Source organism: Neovison vison, chromosome 6 (genome assembly GCF_020171115.1).
Source record: "Neovison vison isolate M4711 chromosome 6, ASM_NN_V1, whole genome shotgun sequence".
NCBI lineage: Eukaryota > Metazoa > Chordata > Mammalia > Carnivora > Mustelidae > Neogale > Neogale vison.
The window spans coordinates 117959911-117976372 of NC_058096.1; the positions used below are offsets into that span (position 1 = coordinate 117959911).

General features: G+C 43.7%; 1 protein-coding gene across 1 annotated transcript in view; it reads right to left on the reverse strand.

The window, feature by feature from the left end:
- The window catches only part of NRROS (negative regulator of reactive oxygen species), a 28463-nt gene extending 12800 nt beyond the window's left edge, over nucleotides 1–15663 (reverse strand). The window contains exon 1 of the mRNA XM_044255148.1: nucleotides 15591–15663. The gene's annotated coding sequence lies outside the window, so the exon portion shown is untranslated. The remainder of the gene's footprint in view (nucleotides 1–15590) is intronic.
- Nucleotides 15664–16462: the final 799 nt, after the last annotated feature.

Consider the following 16462-nt stretch of genomic DNA (forward strand, 5'->3'; position numbering starts at 1 on the left):
TCCCCCCTCCTCTGCCTGCCTCTCTGCCTACTTGTGATTTCTTTCTCTGTGTGTCAAATAAATAAAATCTTAAAAGAAAAAAAAAGAAGTCAAAGTCTTGAAACACAAAAGGCAGTGGAGGGGAAAGGGGGGAGGTCTGAATACAAGTGAAGAAGAAGCATAGTAACCAAGGGTAATGCATGCACCTCAAGTGGATTTGGGAGTTTAAAAAAGTCTCTAAGAGAGGGTGCCTGGGTGGCTCAGTGGGTTAAGCCTCTGCCTTCGGCTCAGGTTATGGTCTCAGGGTCCTAGGATCCAGCCCCACATAGGGCTCTCTGCTCAGCAGGAAGCCTGCTCCACCTGCGTCCCCCCACCCTGCTCCTGCCTCTCTTGCCTCTCTGCCTACTTGTGATCTCTCTCTGTTAAATAAATAAATAAAATCTTCCCAAAAAAATCTCTAAGAGAAAAATTCGAGACAACTGGGATAAACTTATATGTATCTCGAATGATGTATTTTCAGATGGTATTATATACAAGTGATATTATCAGATTACTGCTCCTTTTCTTAGGTATGAAAATGATTTTTTGACTATGTAGGAAAGTGTCTTTATTCTTGGGAAATGTCTGCTGAAGTATTTAGGGGTGAAGTTTCACGATATCTATAATTTATGTAACCTACTTTTGCATGGCCTGGGCTGCGGGTGGAGAGAGAAAATTAAAGCAAAATATTACCAAAAGATAAATTTAGCATGATACTTTCTTTTTCTCTCTTTTTTTAAAGATTTATTTGTTTATTTATTTATTTGACAGAGAGAGATCACAAGTAGGCAGAGAGGCAGGCAGAGAGAGAAAGGGGGAAGCAGGCTCTCCGCGGAGCAGAGAGCCCGATGCAGAGCTCGATCCCAGGACCCTGGGATCATGACCTGAGCCAAAGGCAGAGGCTTTAACCCACTGAGACACCCAGGCGCCCCGAGCATGATACTTTCTTTTAACTTCTCTGTAAATTTGAAATTTTTCAAAATAAAAATAAACAGGGAACTTGAGATAAATGTTGGAGTTCCTAAAAGAAGAGGGGTAATAATTGTAATCTGTTGTCCCAGTATTTCTTGGAACATAACATTTTTTTTTTTTAAGAATTTATTTTTTTGTCAGAGGGAGAGAGAGCACAAGCAGGGGGAACAGCAGGCAGAAGGAGAAGCAGACTCCCCACCGAGCAAGGGGCCTGATGCAGAACACAATCCCAGGACCCTGGATTATGACCTGAGTCGAAGGCAGACACCTAACTGACTGAGCCACCCAGGCGCATTCCGGAACATAACATTTTTCAAATATTCTCCCGAGAAGAGTACTCAGTAAACATCTGATAAAAATGCATACACATAAACCTTAAAGATAGCCTAAAATTTCTAGCACTTGACATTCAAACTAGAGCCTCCTGATAGCTTCTCTCCTATCTGAAAGGAACCCCTGAGTGTTAGATCACATGTTCTGACTTGAGGTACTAATATAACTTCCATAACTGTCCAGGCCGGTCGATAGCTCTGTCCACCACACCTGCAGTCCCTCTGAGAGGCAGCCCTCAGGGGAAACACATGACCTCCCTGCCACCTTCACCTCTACCTCCACCTCCAACAAGCTCATAGAATCTTGGGGAGCACCTGACCAGAGGAGGTCAATCCTTACATGCAGCCAGCACCCTCTGAGTGATCCCGATGCAGAGACAAGGGAAAGAATTAGGTAATATTTTTTAAAAAATAGGCTCCACGCCCAGTGTTGGACGCTTAACTGACTGAGCCACTCAGACGCCCTAAATTAAGTAATGAACAGTGGAAACTGGAGCTAAGAGGCACAGAGAGAAGGCAGAATTGAATATTTAAGGGCTCCTGCCATGAGGAAGCAGAAGCTATGAATCAGATGACAAGGTGCATGAATAGAAAAGAATGAGCCTGGTGGTGGGTAGTAAGGAGGGCATGTATTGCATGGAGCACTGGGTGTGGTGCATAAACAATGAATTTTGGAGCACTGAAAAAAATTTAAATTTAATTAAATTTTAAAAAAAAAGAAAAAAAGAAAAGTCAATAGAGGGCAGAGATCAGAGAAACTGAAATAGGAAGAATGACAAGAAGGTGGGCCCTGCAGGCTGGGTGGCAAAGACGGGCTCTGAGGCTGCCTTTAGCGCTCCTGACAGTTCTCTGCAAGGCCAGGTCCATTTCCAAGCTCCATGTTTTCTCATGATAGCATCCCCATGCTCCAAACCCCCAAGGGCAACTGTGGGATCTTGCCAACAAAAAGGAGTTAACTAAAATAAGACTTGTTCTTTGGGCACCTGGGTGGCTCAGTCGTTAAGCATCTGCCTTCGGCTCAGGTCATGATTCCAGGGTCCTGGGATCAAGTCCTGAGTCGGGCTCCCTGCTCAGTGGGAAACCTGCTTCTTTCTCTCCCAGTCCCCCTGCTTGTGTTCCCTCTCTCACTGTGTTTCTCTCTTGTCAAATAAATACATAAAATCTTAAAAATAAAATAAAATAAGACTTGTTCTTTAATAAGCTTAAACACAAAGGACAAAATTGAACAACAAGGTGCATGTGAGTTTTATGATGCTACCTGAAAATTAGAGAAAGTGGCTGAAATACGAATCTAGCAATGTATTTTTCAAAGTGCATCCTACAGGCAAGAATGACAGAGGGACAGGAGAACTAAAGAGCAGAAATTTGTTGGGAAACAAGATATTAAACTAGTCTTCAATTATCTCCCTATAGATTACTTATTAATTTTGCAAAGGCAAAAATAGCAGTTATACGGTGGAGAAACTGGCAGCCACCTCCTTAACCAGATGGTCAAGTTACTACAGGGACTTACTGGGGTTATTTTGCAAAATCCAAATATAAACCATGGATGAAATAACAATATTATATAAGGGCACCTGGGTGGCTTAGCTGGTTAAGTGTCTGACTCTTGATCTCAACTCAGGTCTTGATCTTAGGGTCGTGAGTTCAAGCCCCGCATTGGCATGGAGCCTACTTAAAAACAAAAAACAAAAACACAGTATTATAGTAATGTTAAATGCCCAGATTTTGATCATTGTGCTACATTTATGTAAGAGACAAATCTTGTTCTTAGAAAATATACGCTGAATTGTTTGGAGGTAAAGGGGGATGTCTGCAACATTATTCTCAAACCATTCAGGAAAAAACCACAAGTGTGTGTATGTGTGTTTTAAGTAGCCTCCACGCCCAGTGTGGGGCTTGAACTCACAACCCTGAGATTAAGAGGCATGTGCTCTACTGACTGAGTCAGCCAGGCACCCCCATATATGTAGTTTTAACTAAATAAATAAAGAGAGGGAGAGAGAGAAAACAAATATGACAAAATTTTAACAACTGGTGAATAGAGGTAAAGAATTTATGGGAATTCTTTCAGTTAATTTTGCAATTTTTCTGTAAGCTCAAAATGGTTTCAAAATTAAAAGTTACAAAAAATTAACGCATAAGAGCACAAACAGTTTTAGGGGCACCTGGGTGGCTCAGTCGGTTGTGGCCAACTCTTGATTTTGGCTCAGGTCATGATCTCAAGGTTGTGAGATTGAGCCCATCATGGAGCTCCTTGCTAGGAGTGGAGCCTGCTTAAGAATCTCTCTGCCCTGCCCACCACCCCACCCCCACCGACCCTGCTCCCTTCCTAAAAAAATAAAATTAAAATTGAAAAAATAAAAAGTGTACTCTAAAACTAATTATATTCTTGTAACAGGAAAATTGACTTATTTTGGGTACTGACAAATCATCATGTTAGATAACTGAAGACATCATCTCTGTTTTATGAGAATCTGCACATAAAACTAACTTGATTTGCAAGATTTTTGCTTGGAGAAATTGTTCTGACACTAAGCAAATGGTTTAGGAAGATATATTTACTGCTTAAAATGTAGTCTGGAAAAGGAAAGAAGAACAGGGAGGGAGAAAGGAAAGGAAAAAAAAGAAAAGCAAGAATAGCATTTTGGCTCAAATTTTAAATTCAGGATGAGGGGGGACCTGAGTCCTTCTGACCAAGGCCCAAAAGACAGACAGATAGATAGATAGATAGATACAAGATAAAATCTATTCAACTTTTCAATAGTGAGTTTAGGATTACTTTGGTAACAAGCTATGAAATCTAAGAAAGATGTCTAAAAATTTTTCAAATTTAATTTGTGCTCTCTTTCCCTACAAATAAGCCACAGGCATACTTTAAAAATCGAGAAAATCTAAGAAAAATGTCTAAAAAAGTTTAAAATTTAATTTGTGCTCTCTTTCCCTACAAATAAGCCACAAGGCATAATTCACATACCATATAAACGTGTACAGTTCAGTGGTTTTTAGGATAGTCACAAAGTTGTATAGCTATCATGACCATCTAATTCTAGAACATCTGCATTACCCCAGAACAAGGCCCTATTTCCATTAGCAGTCACTTCCCCCATCCCTTGGCAACCACTCATCTCCTTTCTGTTTCTATGGATTTGCCTATTCTGGACATTTTATGTACATTGGATCATAAAATATATGGCTTTTTATGCCTGGCTTCTTTCACTTAGCATAATGCTTTCAAACTTCATCCATGCTACAAGCATGAATCAGTCAGTAGTTCCTTCCTTTTCATGGCTGCATAATATTCCATCATATGGCCAAATTTACCACATTTGCTCATGAATTCACTAGCTGATGAACATCGGACTGTTACAATCTTTTGCCTATTATGAATAATGCATCTATGAACACCCATGTTCAAGTTTTTATGTGGCCATGTTTTCAATTCTCTTGAGAATACACTCTGGGAAGAAAATTGCTGGGACGCGTCATCCTTCTGTTTGATTTTTTTTTTTTAAAGATTTTATTTATTTATTTGACAGAGAGAGATCACAAGTAAGCAGAGAAGTAGGCAGAGAGAGAGAGAGAGGAAAGCAAGCTCTCCGCCCAGCGGAGAGCCCGATGTGGGACTCGATCCCAGGACCCTAGGATCATGACCTGAGCCGAAGGCAGCGGCTTAACCCACTGAGCCACCCAGGCGCCCCTTCTGTTTGATTTTTGAAGAAATGCCAGACTGTTCTCCAGGTCCTGCACTATTTTACATTCTCCCTAGCAATGTATGAGGGTTCCAATCTGTCCCCATCAACACTGGTTATTTCCTGTCATTTTTATTCCAGCCATCCCAGCAGGTGTGAAGTGCTATCCCTTTGAGATTTTGATTTGCATTTCCGCAACATCTAACAATGTGGAGCATTTACATGTGTTTATTGACTTATTTCTACATCTTCTTTGGATAAATGTCTAAAATGTGTACTGTTAATTCCAAGATATTTTAAACTTGATTTTGGTATTATATGTGAAAGAAAATGAAGAATAGTTATACAAGTAAAGAACTGGGTGGCTCAGTCGTTAAGCATCTGCCTTTGGCTCAGGTCATGATCCCATGGTTCTGGGATGGAGCCCCCATCAGGCTCCTTGCTCAGCAGGGAGCCTGCTTCTCCCTCTGCCTCTATCCCTCCCCACCTACCGATAGTTCTCTCTCACTGTCTCTCTCAAATAGATAAATAAAGTCTTAAAAAAAAAAGTCGTAACTCTTTGGCTGTATTAGTACATTCTTATAATATGTAAAGAATCAATGTTCAGATGGCCAATATGGCTCAATCATTGAGCCTCTGCCTTTGGCTCAGGTAATGATCCCAGGATCCTGGGATCAACTTCAGCTTGGATCCAGCTTCCCTGGTCAGTGGGTAATCTACTTCTCCCTCTCCTTCTGCTGCTCCTTCCTACTTGTGCTCTCTCTCTCAAATACATAAATTTAAAAATTTTTTAAATTAAAAAAAAATAAAACCTACATACTGAGGATTGGAGTAACATGGCATTTAGAATTTTGATGTGTGAATTCTGACTTCATAATTTGCTTCTCTGGCTTTTTCTCTTAATAACGAACTTGTTAAAATACAGGCTCTAAAACTTGTTAAAACAATGGCTTTTGAGGGCCCTTTGCCCCCAGAACTTAGACCCTGAAGATGGGAGAGAAAATGGGCACACTTCTAAAGGACAAGTTTACAAAATTTATTGAAGGTGTTGAATATGTAGATTATTTTTGATTCAATAATTCCACTCCTGGGGTTTATCCGAAGGAATTATAATGTATGTAAAAGTACTTTTACGGAGATACTCAGTGCAATATTAGTAATAATAAATTTTAAAAGTGGAAACCAGGGGTGCCTTGGTGACTCAGTGGGTTAAGCCTCTGCCTTCGGCTCGGGTCATGATCTCAGGGTCCTGGGATCGAGCCCTGCGTCCGGCTCTCTGCTCGACGGGAGCCTGCTTCCCCCACCCCCTGCCCTCTGCCTGCCTCTCTGCCTACTTGTGATCTCTCTCTCTCTCTGTCAAGTAAATAAATAAAATCTTAAATAAGAAGATAAAAGTGGAAACCATCTACAAGTCCAACAATGAATGGATTGGTTGAATATGTTATGATACACCCATATGATGGGACTACTGTGCTGCAATTAAAAATGCTTCAGTGGTAATAAACTTAGCAACATGGAAAAATGGTCATAATAAAATATTAAGAAAAAAAGGAAGATGCAAAATAGAATGTATAGTGTAATCTCCAGTTTGTTAAAGGAATGTGCATTCATGTATGTGTATGGAAAATAGTTGAAAAAGATGGAAATAGTTGAAAAAGTGGAAATAGTTGAAAAAGGTACACATCTGAATCTCAGCAGTGGGCAGAACTGCACCTGTTATTTGCTTTCTCCATATCTGTATTTTTGCTTCTTTGTGTTTTCTGATTTTCCAATGATTAACTTTAATTACTATATTAAGACAAGTTGTGGGGCACCTGGGTGGCTCAGTCAGTTACACATGTGCCTCTGGCTGAGGTCATGATCCCGGGGTACTGGGATGGAGCCCTGCATCAGCATCAGGCTCCCTGCTCAGTGGGGAGCCTGCTTCTCCCTCTCCCCCCACCCCACCTCGTGTGTACACACAGTCTCTCAAATAAATAAAATCTTTAAAAAAAAAAAAAAGACAAGGTTTAGAAGAATGGAATCAATCTATTATTAATTAAAATAGATGTTATAATCAGAAGCTAATAAATATCACTAAAGTACAGAATTTCTTATAGGTACTTAGAATTGAAATTACTGTGAGCATGCTTAAAATGATCATATTTGGAGTCAATGGAAGAAAAATATATCATTGACTAATAACCAAAATAAGTTGTTTTATAGACATTATTTTTCTTTTTTGGGGTCCAGGGGATTTAGATTTGGGGCTGCATGTTCTCAGTCTGGCTTCTGGGAAGGTGGCTACTAACGGCAAAGGAGCAGCACAGGCTAAGGGGACAGATGGAACAGGTTCAAAGCCTGGCTTGACCTTGAGTACATCATTCAACTTCTTGGCCTCGATTTCCTCCCCAGGAAAATGGGAATCATAATGTTTGTATTATAAGGCAAGCTTTCAAAGAAAGTTCAAGAAATAGTCTTTGTCATATTTATAGTGTCATCCTTAGCAGGTTAAAGGTTATCGACTTGCCTGTGCTTAACCACACCCTGGTGGGAGCCCCCTGCTTTGTAAGCAGCTGGTTGTGCAAATACCCTTCCTGTTTGCTTCTAGGACTTGGGTCCCACACTCAGCCTGCACAGATAAGTGAGGAGTTGTAACCATTTGAATTTGCTGGCATCCTCCTTGGACGTGTGGCCCTAGGAATTTATGTGAGAAAGGACTCATCTGTTGCACATGACTGTCCTGGCACATGCCTGTTCATTCAAATTTAGTAACCAACCCTATTTTTCAGAACTGTAGCATTTCTGAAGGCACTGCCCACCAGTATTTTGGAGGTGAGAACACTCGGGTCAGAGAGATGACATGATATGGGCAAGGTGCCACAGGGGACACAGTGTCATGGTTTCCAAGCATGGTTCAAAATACAGATGTCTGGTCCCCACCCCAATTTTCCTCTCTTGGGCTCTTCCCTAGTGACAACACTGGGCAGTCAGTGTGTGGAAGGCTGCTTAAACACTATCCTGCCGGACTTTGTCTCCTGGGGCTACAAAGGAGTCAGTGGCTTCTGTGTGCTCAGGGTCAGCCCTTTAGAACGAATAGAGGTCAGTTCACTCCATCCTGTTCCACAGCCACAGGTTTAAAAAAAAAAAAATGCAAACAAATGTGCTTCCAGTGGGGTGACAACACCTTGCTCTTACTGGGCTGGCGGTGGGAACGTGCTGTCACTCTTGTTTATGAGAGCCCCATATAATCTCTGTGGACAGGCACCCAGCCAAAGATGCATCAGTTTCAAACCTATCATTTCCTTTCAATATCACAGGTTTGTTCTCTCTCACACTCCAGTGGGGCCGTGGGTGACAATGAGTCCACCACCTTGCTGATCTCACAGGGTCATGTCAAGACTGAATGAGAGAATGTGTGTGGAAAAAGTTGTCAATGTAAGGAGATGTGTGGACTTCATTAGTAAGACAAGGTAGCATCAGAATTAAAGGGAAGGCAGATTTCCTTTGTGCCAAAGGGGAGCGGGTATTAAACAAGACGGAGGAGTGGCAGTACTGTCTTCCACCTGAGTGGAGTGTGGACCTGGGGACATTCAGGGATGGAGAGACCACCCTGAGTCTGTGGGAGATTATGGGCAGGAAAGGGGTTATAGGTGAGAATCAAGGCTTATGGCCCAGAGTGGAAACATTACTGCCACTCCTCCTACCTTGGCTCTCTTGAGAAAGAGCCCAACTGAAGAATGACACGATACAGATTCTGGAGGGCTGACCAGCTCAGTGGGGTAGGATTGAAGCTCCCAGCTTGCTCCCCAGGCTCTCAGTTGCAACAGCTAATGTTGATCGAGTGCTCACCTTGGGATAGATGCCGTTCCAGGGTTTTTCCATATAACGATCCTCACAAAATCCTATAGCAGGTGAATGTTATCTCCATTTCATACATGGTAAATTGAGGCTCACAAATGTGTAGGCTGTGGAGCCAGAGAATGTCAGAGCTGCAATTGAAACCTCGTCTGAATCCAGCAAAACTCAACCTCAATACCGCAAGCCCCAGCCACCCCCAGATATTTGCTATCCATGACTAAATCATGTATTTTCACACACTGGTTCCTCTGTGGGAAAGGCCCTTTTTCTGGTCTCCTCCAGCTGCCAAACTCCTATTCATCCTACATGGCCCAATGCATGTGTCTTCTTCTCATCACATCCTAAGAGTTCAGTTGGGCAATGATCCATATAATAAAATTTGGTACAGAAAGTTGTAGCTCTTACAGAAGTTTTTAAAAATTTTTTATTATTTGATTTTATGTTCATGAAAAGGAATATGAGCAGTTACTAGGTATTGTTAGTAATTTAACTTTTCCCCAATATTTTATTATGAACATTTTAAACATATAGCAAAGTTGAAAGAATTTGATGGGGCTTGCTGGTATACCCACCACCTAGCTTCTACTCTGAACATTTTACCACACTTGCTTTTTTCACACAGCTCTCCATCTACCAATCCCTCTCTCCAGCCTTCAATCCACCTTAGTTTTTGACGCATTTAGAACTAGATTGTAGTCACCAGCGTACTTCCCCCTAAATACTTTAGGAAGCATATCAAGTGGTGTAACTAAAAATAAGGTCACTCCTTGTTCAATCTTCTGGATCAGTTTAATTAATTTAATCTCCATTTAATTGAGATTGCAAAGGCTATTTGGGGGGAAGTTTGTCTTGTTAAAATCAAAAATAAGATTTGATAATCACTGCTTAGTGTCCTCAGCCAGAATTAGGAAGAAAGCAGCTGCCACTGCAGTGTGAACGACTGAAACCCTCTTTTATGTGCTGCTCTGTAATGGGTATTTAGATAGGTAATGGTGAAAAGTAATAAAGTTTTCATGGTGTAGTTTCAGGATGGCAAGGGAGATCATTTTGTCTTTTTCAAAATTCCTCAAATTGTACTGGCAAGGCGGCTATTTGTTCTAAGGCTGGTGTCCCCCCCTCCCCGCTTTCTAAAATCTATTTGAATTCACAGAAGAATGGGAATAATGGGATTTAAAAACAAAAACAAAAACCCTTCCTCCCCAAAATAACAATGGTTTTTTTTAGGAATTCTTGGATAAAGCCAAAACAAGTGGATTGTAACTTACTGCTATTGGATACTAATGGCAATACCAGCACTTGAGGTTGCAAAAGTTTCTTACAGACATTTGAGCTCACTTAGCTCTCTGCAACATTTCGACAAACTAGGCAGTATTACCTCTAGTTTTTACTGGGGTAAAATAGGCATAGAATCTACCATTTTAACCCTTTTTGAGTGTACAACTCAGTAGCATTAAACACATTCACATTGCCATGCAATTTCACCATTGTCCTTCTCCAGAACTTTCGCAGCATCCCAAAACGAACCTCTGCCCACTAAACAGTAACTCTCTGCTCAACACCCCTGCCCCGCCCCATTAGTTCCTGGTAGCTGTTGTTCTTTCTTTCCCTAAACATTCACCTATTCTAGGTACCTCCTGTAAATGGGGGTTATATATCATATATCATGTCATATATCGTGTCCTTCTGTACCTGGCTTAGTTCATTTAGTCTAATGTTTCCAAGGACCCTCCAAGGTCCTCCAGCAGAACTTCATTCCTTTTTATGGCTGAATAATGTTCCATTGTATGTACAGATCACACTGTGTTGGTCCATTCACCCATCAGTGGACACTTGGGTTGCTTCCATCTTTTGACTGTTGTGAACAGTGCTGTTGTGAACATTGGTGTGCAAACATCTAGGTTCAAATCCATTATCTCCATTTTACAGATAGGAAATTCAAGGCTCAGAAAGGGCAAAGATAATTGCTCGGTAAAGCCAAAACTGGAGCTGAGTTCAGGCCCGGGTAGAAGGTACTAGAAATGCACCTGCTTGTTGAGTGAACATTCAGCAGGAGCACAGGTTTGTACTTGTTGGTAAATAGATATCCTATGAACCAGGCCCCTCTCCTGGACATGCTAGGACCCCACAGTGATCCAGTAACCAAGAATCCAGCAATCTAGCAACCTCTGCCCCAGCAGAGGTCCTAGGACACTGCTTCTTCTTTTTTTTTTTTTTAGATTTTATTTATTTATTTGACAGAGAGACACACACACATTGAGAGAGGGCACACAAGCAGGGGGAGTGGGAAAGGAAGAAGCAAGCATCCCATCCGTTGAGCAGGGAGCCCAATATGAGGCTCGATCCCAGGACCCTGGGATCATGACCTGCGCCAAAGGCAGACACTTAACAACTGAGCCACTCAGGTGCCCTAGGACCCTGCTTTTAATGACAATGTCCATTCTGACTAGACAGTGCCCATCACTTGCAGTGTTTGATGTTCTGAATAGCACCCTCCAGTGTTCATGGGGAACCTAGGGCTTTTGTGGGGATGAGGTAACCTATGAATGCCCTGGAGTGTATTTGTGACAAATATGAGGGCCTTCACAGTTCTGTAAAAGGAGTTAGAAAGTCTAGAAAAAATCTGGGCCATTAGAAGGAAATAAGAAGCCATTATTACTAAATATAACAGAAACTTCAGTTCAGGTCTTGGAGAAAGGGCTCAAGAACCTCGAACAAGAGTAAAGCCATCAGGAGAGCCCCATGAGGAGGTCTCAGAGTGTCAGTCTGGGAAGCGATAGGGAAACCATTAATGTATATGAACCTGAAGGAAGTGAACCAGGGCCAACCATGGAATGATCTGAGGGGGAGAACCCGGGCTTGGCATTGGGTGGGACCCCCCAAGGAAACATCAGAAAGGCAGGAGAGACCAAGTGACTGCAGCTGGACCAGATGAGGAGTAACAACAGGGAGGACCAGGAGGAGCCAGTACCCAGCCTGACATCTAAAAAGGAGTGACATGAGGTTACTGGAGAATATGATGTGTACCCCAAGATGAGCCCCTGCTGGCATTGTGGGTCCTGGGCTGCCTCAGACATTGAGGTTCTGCTTGACAAGAGTCAAGGTAAAAAGACAGTGCTCAAATGCTAACTTCTGTGGAGAAATTCCCTCCTGATTCTTTTCTTTCCTGGAGGCGCAGCAGAGAGTCTCTTGGGACACACAGTTAGCCCCTGACCACAGCGATATTTGGGTTTGGGCTGGACGTGGGGTGTCCCTGTGTCCTCACAGCGCTTCGTGGCCACATTCAGTCCATCACAGGTACCAGCCCTGCTCCTCTTGCCCACCTTGCTGCTGAGAACATGACGCGGTTCTACTTCCTCCTTTATTCCCTTTGTTCAGTCTGAAATCACTCATGCATTGAAGTGAGAAGACACATGTGGTTTGGTCTCAGCACCTGACTCCATTTACTCTGGAAATCAGTTGATATTTCCTACCCACAATCATTTTGCCTTCTGGTAACAACTCCTCAATTCCCCTTTGAGGAAATCACCTCTTCCTTTCTTTTCTTCTTTCTTTCTTTTCTCTTCCTTTCTTTCCTTCTTTCTCTCTTTCTTCGATTTTTTAGAAAATTATTTATTTGAGGGCACCCGGGTGGCTCAGTCAGTTCAGCATCTGCCTTCTGCTTAGGTCGCAATCCCAAGGTCCTGGGTTCAAGTCCCGCATCAGACTCCCTGCTCAGCAGAGAGCCTTCTTCTCCTTCCCCCTCTCCCTCTGCCCCTCCCCCTGCTCATGCTCAATCTCTCCCTCTACCCCTCCCCTTGCTCATGCTCAATCTCTTTCTGTCAAATAAATAAAAATCTTTAAAGAAATTATTTGAGAGAGAGAGCGCATGCAAGTGAGCGAGGAGGTGGGGCAGAGGGAGAGGGAAAGAGAGTCCCAAACCAACTCTGTGCAGGGTGCAGAGCCCAACACAGGGTTCCATCTCACCACCCTGAGAGCATGACACAAGCCAAAACCAAGAGTCAGATAATTAACTGACTGTACCACTCGGGTGCCCTTCTTTCTTTTTTTTTTTTTAATTGTAAAATACACATAACATAAAATTTACCATCTTACCCATTTTCAAGCATAAAGTTCAGTAGTGTTAGGTACATTTAAATTGTCATGCCACCAACCACCTTCATTTCTTAAGAAGTCCATGTTTGTTTGCATTTGACCTCAATCCCTGGCTCAAGGAGAGGCCTAACCACCAGGCTGGGCCCATCAGAGCCCTCTATTTTCTTAACCACAGTGATTGGCTTACAATGGGTACATCACAGATGACAAGCTCATGAGAATCAACAGAAGGATTGTTGTTAAAACTATCAGGGAAAGAGGCTTTCTGTTCCTGCTCCAGATGCCAAACTGGTGGGAACTAAGCTTGGAGCTGCAGTTCTTTGAATTCACAGAGGAATGGGAGTATCTTTGCCACCAGCTTTAGGACCTGCCTAATACCAGAAAAAAAGCAAAGCTGGCCATGTTTGAGCACCTGGCTCCAGCCATGCCTGAAGCTTTTCCACAAAGACTTTTTAGTTATTTAAAACAATACTTTTTTTTTTTTCCCTGAAGCCAGGCTGAGTTGGGTTTTTGTCATTTGCAACTAAAAGACCCCAGAACTCATGTGGCTTGTGAAGCTTGTTAAGATCTAAATACCAGGGGCGCCTGGGTGGCTCAGTGGGTTAGGCCGCTGCCTTCGGCTCGGGTCATGATCTCGGGGTCCTGGGATTGAGCCCCGCATCGGGCTCTCTGCTCAGCGGGGAGCCTGCTTCCTCCTCTCTCTCTGCCTGCTTGTGATCTCTCTCTGTCAAATAAATAAATAAAATCTTTAAAAAAAAAAAAAAGATCTAAATACCAGTGTCCTTTACCACTGTCTTCACCTCTGGGAGCATTCAGAGAGCCTCACCTAGCCTAGCCCAGAAGCCCCCACACACTAGCATGTAATGTTTGTTCAGTGATGCTGAGAAGAATAGTTTGAGGGGTGGGAAAGGTGTATAATAAAGAAGTTCTATCCAGGACAAAAATGTTTGTCACAAATATGCAGGCCTGTCAGTAAGCATCACTAAACATACAGTCTCCCCTGAGAAAGATTATGTTTTTCAGCCATAGTTGAAAGTCCACTGTCCTCTAACTTATGTGGTTGCAGTGTGGGTCTGAGGACAGTGTGAGGCACATCCAGTTGTCCATCCAAGAGTCTCGTTACACACTGCAGCCAGAATGAAGATCATAATTGGTATTGGCATTGCTCTTCTGTGATGAAGAAAGAAGCCAAGGACAGACAGAGGTCAATGCATTCCCAACACAGGCCCCAGGCCAAAGACTCCAGGCCCTACTCTCTGTCTGGAAGCTTCCTGCTCTTGGACGACAGGTGTAAGCACTAAGTGGGATCAGGTGTATATGAGTTTTCATGAAGATCCTATGAGGGGACCCACTAGATGAAAGCAACTTCTTTGCGAAACTGGTTTGTTTTGTTTTGTTTTAATCTAAAGGCAAGAATCAAAGTCTTGTTTTATTCCACTTTTTTTTTTTTCTTGGTCCACGATTCCCTAAAATCACCTCTAGGAACTCTCAGACATACCACGTACAAACCTATAGGTGTGTGAGGAGAAGAAATAAGTCTCGGGGCTGTGAAACCCAGCAAACCATCGGCATCCACAGAAGCAGTTTTTGCGGCGCAGTAGGTAGGTGAAGGGGGCACGCGTGATCTCGCAAGGCAGGTCCTATGTAGTGAGAGTTTCTACCATCCAGACTCCTACAGGCTGTACCCATAAGCGAAGAAACATCCAGTGGAGTCTCCTCTGTTCCCCTGGAAGTGCACCACTCACGACCAGGCCTATCTAGGCACTCCATTCTTAGGAACCTGCTCAGCCTCCTGTAGTCCCAAGCACGGTTGGACACGTGGCCACCTTCTCTCTGGGGCAAAGTGAGCCAGCAGCCCATTCTGAGGCCATTCCGGAGAAGCCTGATCAGTGGCCCCTCACTTAAGACAGCCCTTAAGGGCGTGGGAATACAGCTGAACCCACTATAATCTGGTCCACATGGAGAGGCCACCAGGGCTGGGAAGAGTACTGGACAAGGGGTCGGAGGCCTGAGGTTTAGTTTCTCTCTGATACTTAACAAGCTAAGAGGCAAAGTAACAGAACCCTACAGAACTTCCCAAGGACAAACACTTGGGGGAAGGGGCTCTGCCTGTCTTGCTCAAGTTCTATCCCCAAAGCCTTAAACACACCTACCAGCTAAGACAGCCGTAAGTGCGTGTCTCAGTGCCTTCATCTATGAAATGGTGATTCTCAAACCACGTTATGGGGGAGGAAGGGAGATCCAAGCACTCAGCAGGCTCAGTATTCACAGATGGTCTCATTACCTCCAGTTACTCAGCCCAGGGAGGGAGCATCATTGTTCCCATTTCACAGATGAAGAAATTGAGACTCAGAAATTCTCCCCGGAGCGCCAGGACGCAAACCCTCAGAAGAGGAATCTGAAGGCTCCACTGTTTTCACTACACCACACCACCTCTGTCAGCTCAAGTGCTCCCAGTGGGAGGTTTTCCACCTCCCCGGCGCAGTGGCCCCCAAACTGAGCAGCAAAGCGGTGGCGTTCGTAGGCAGCAAGCCACAACTTCCCCGTCCGTCCCAGGCTGTGGGCCCCGGACACGGACCTCCCATCAGCCGGCGGCGCCCGAGCTCGCCCACCCCAGCACCGCCGCCCCGCAGGAAATACTCACGGCTCCCGCAGGCCCAGGCGGCTCCGCGGGGCGCATCCTCTCCCGGGGCTCCGGCCTCCTCGAGAGCAGCCGAGCGCGGGGCTGGGCTGCCTCCTCTCCCTGGGGCATCGGATTATTTTAGCACTTGCGGAAGGAACGGACGGAAACTGTAGTCACATGGAGAGCGAGGCGCTCAGCGACTCAGCACTCGCGGAGAGCAGGCATCTTAGAGGGAACTGCGGGCGGGGGCAGGGGGATGGGAGGGGGGGCGGCCGGAGGGACGCAGAGCCCCAGGGCGCCTGCAGGTGAGCCAGGAGGCTGGTGACTTAGGGTCTCCCAGCAGTCCTAACCAAGGCTCCCAGGCTTTCTTGCCTTAGAGATTTTCTTTTTTAAGTTTTATTTCAATCACCTGCTGTTCATCACAACACGTGCACTCCTTAATTCCCATCGCCTGTTTGACCCATTCCCACACCCACTTGCCTTCTGGTAACCACTCGTTTGTTCTCTACAGTTAAGAGTCGGTTTTCTGGTTTGCCTCTCTCTTTTTTCCCTTTGCTCATTTGTTTTGTTTCTTAAATTACACATATGAATGAAATGAAATAGGGTATTTGTCTTTCTCCACCGACTTGCTTAAGCATTATACTCTAGCTCAATCCATGTGGTTGTGAATACCAAGGTTTCATTCTCTTATGGCTGAGTGATATTCTGTTGCATCCCATAGAGCATTGCATATATATATATATGTACATATATTCATATGTATACATATATACGTATATATGTATATATATATTCACATCTTCTTTATCCATTCATCAATCACTGAATCAATGGACACTTGGGCTGCTTCCATATCTTAACTAATAATGCTGCTATAAACATAGAGATGCATG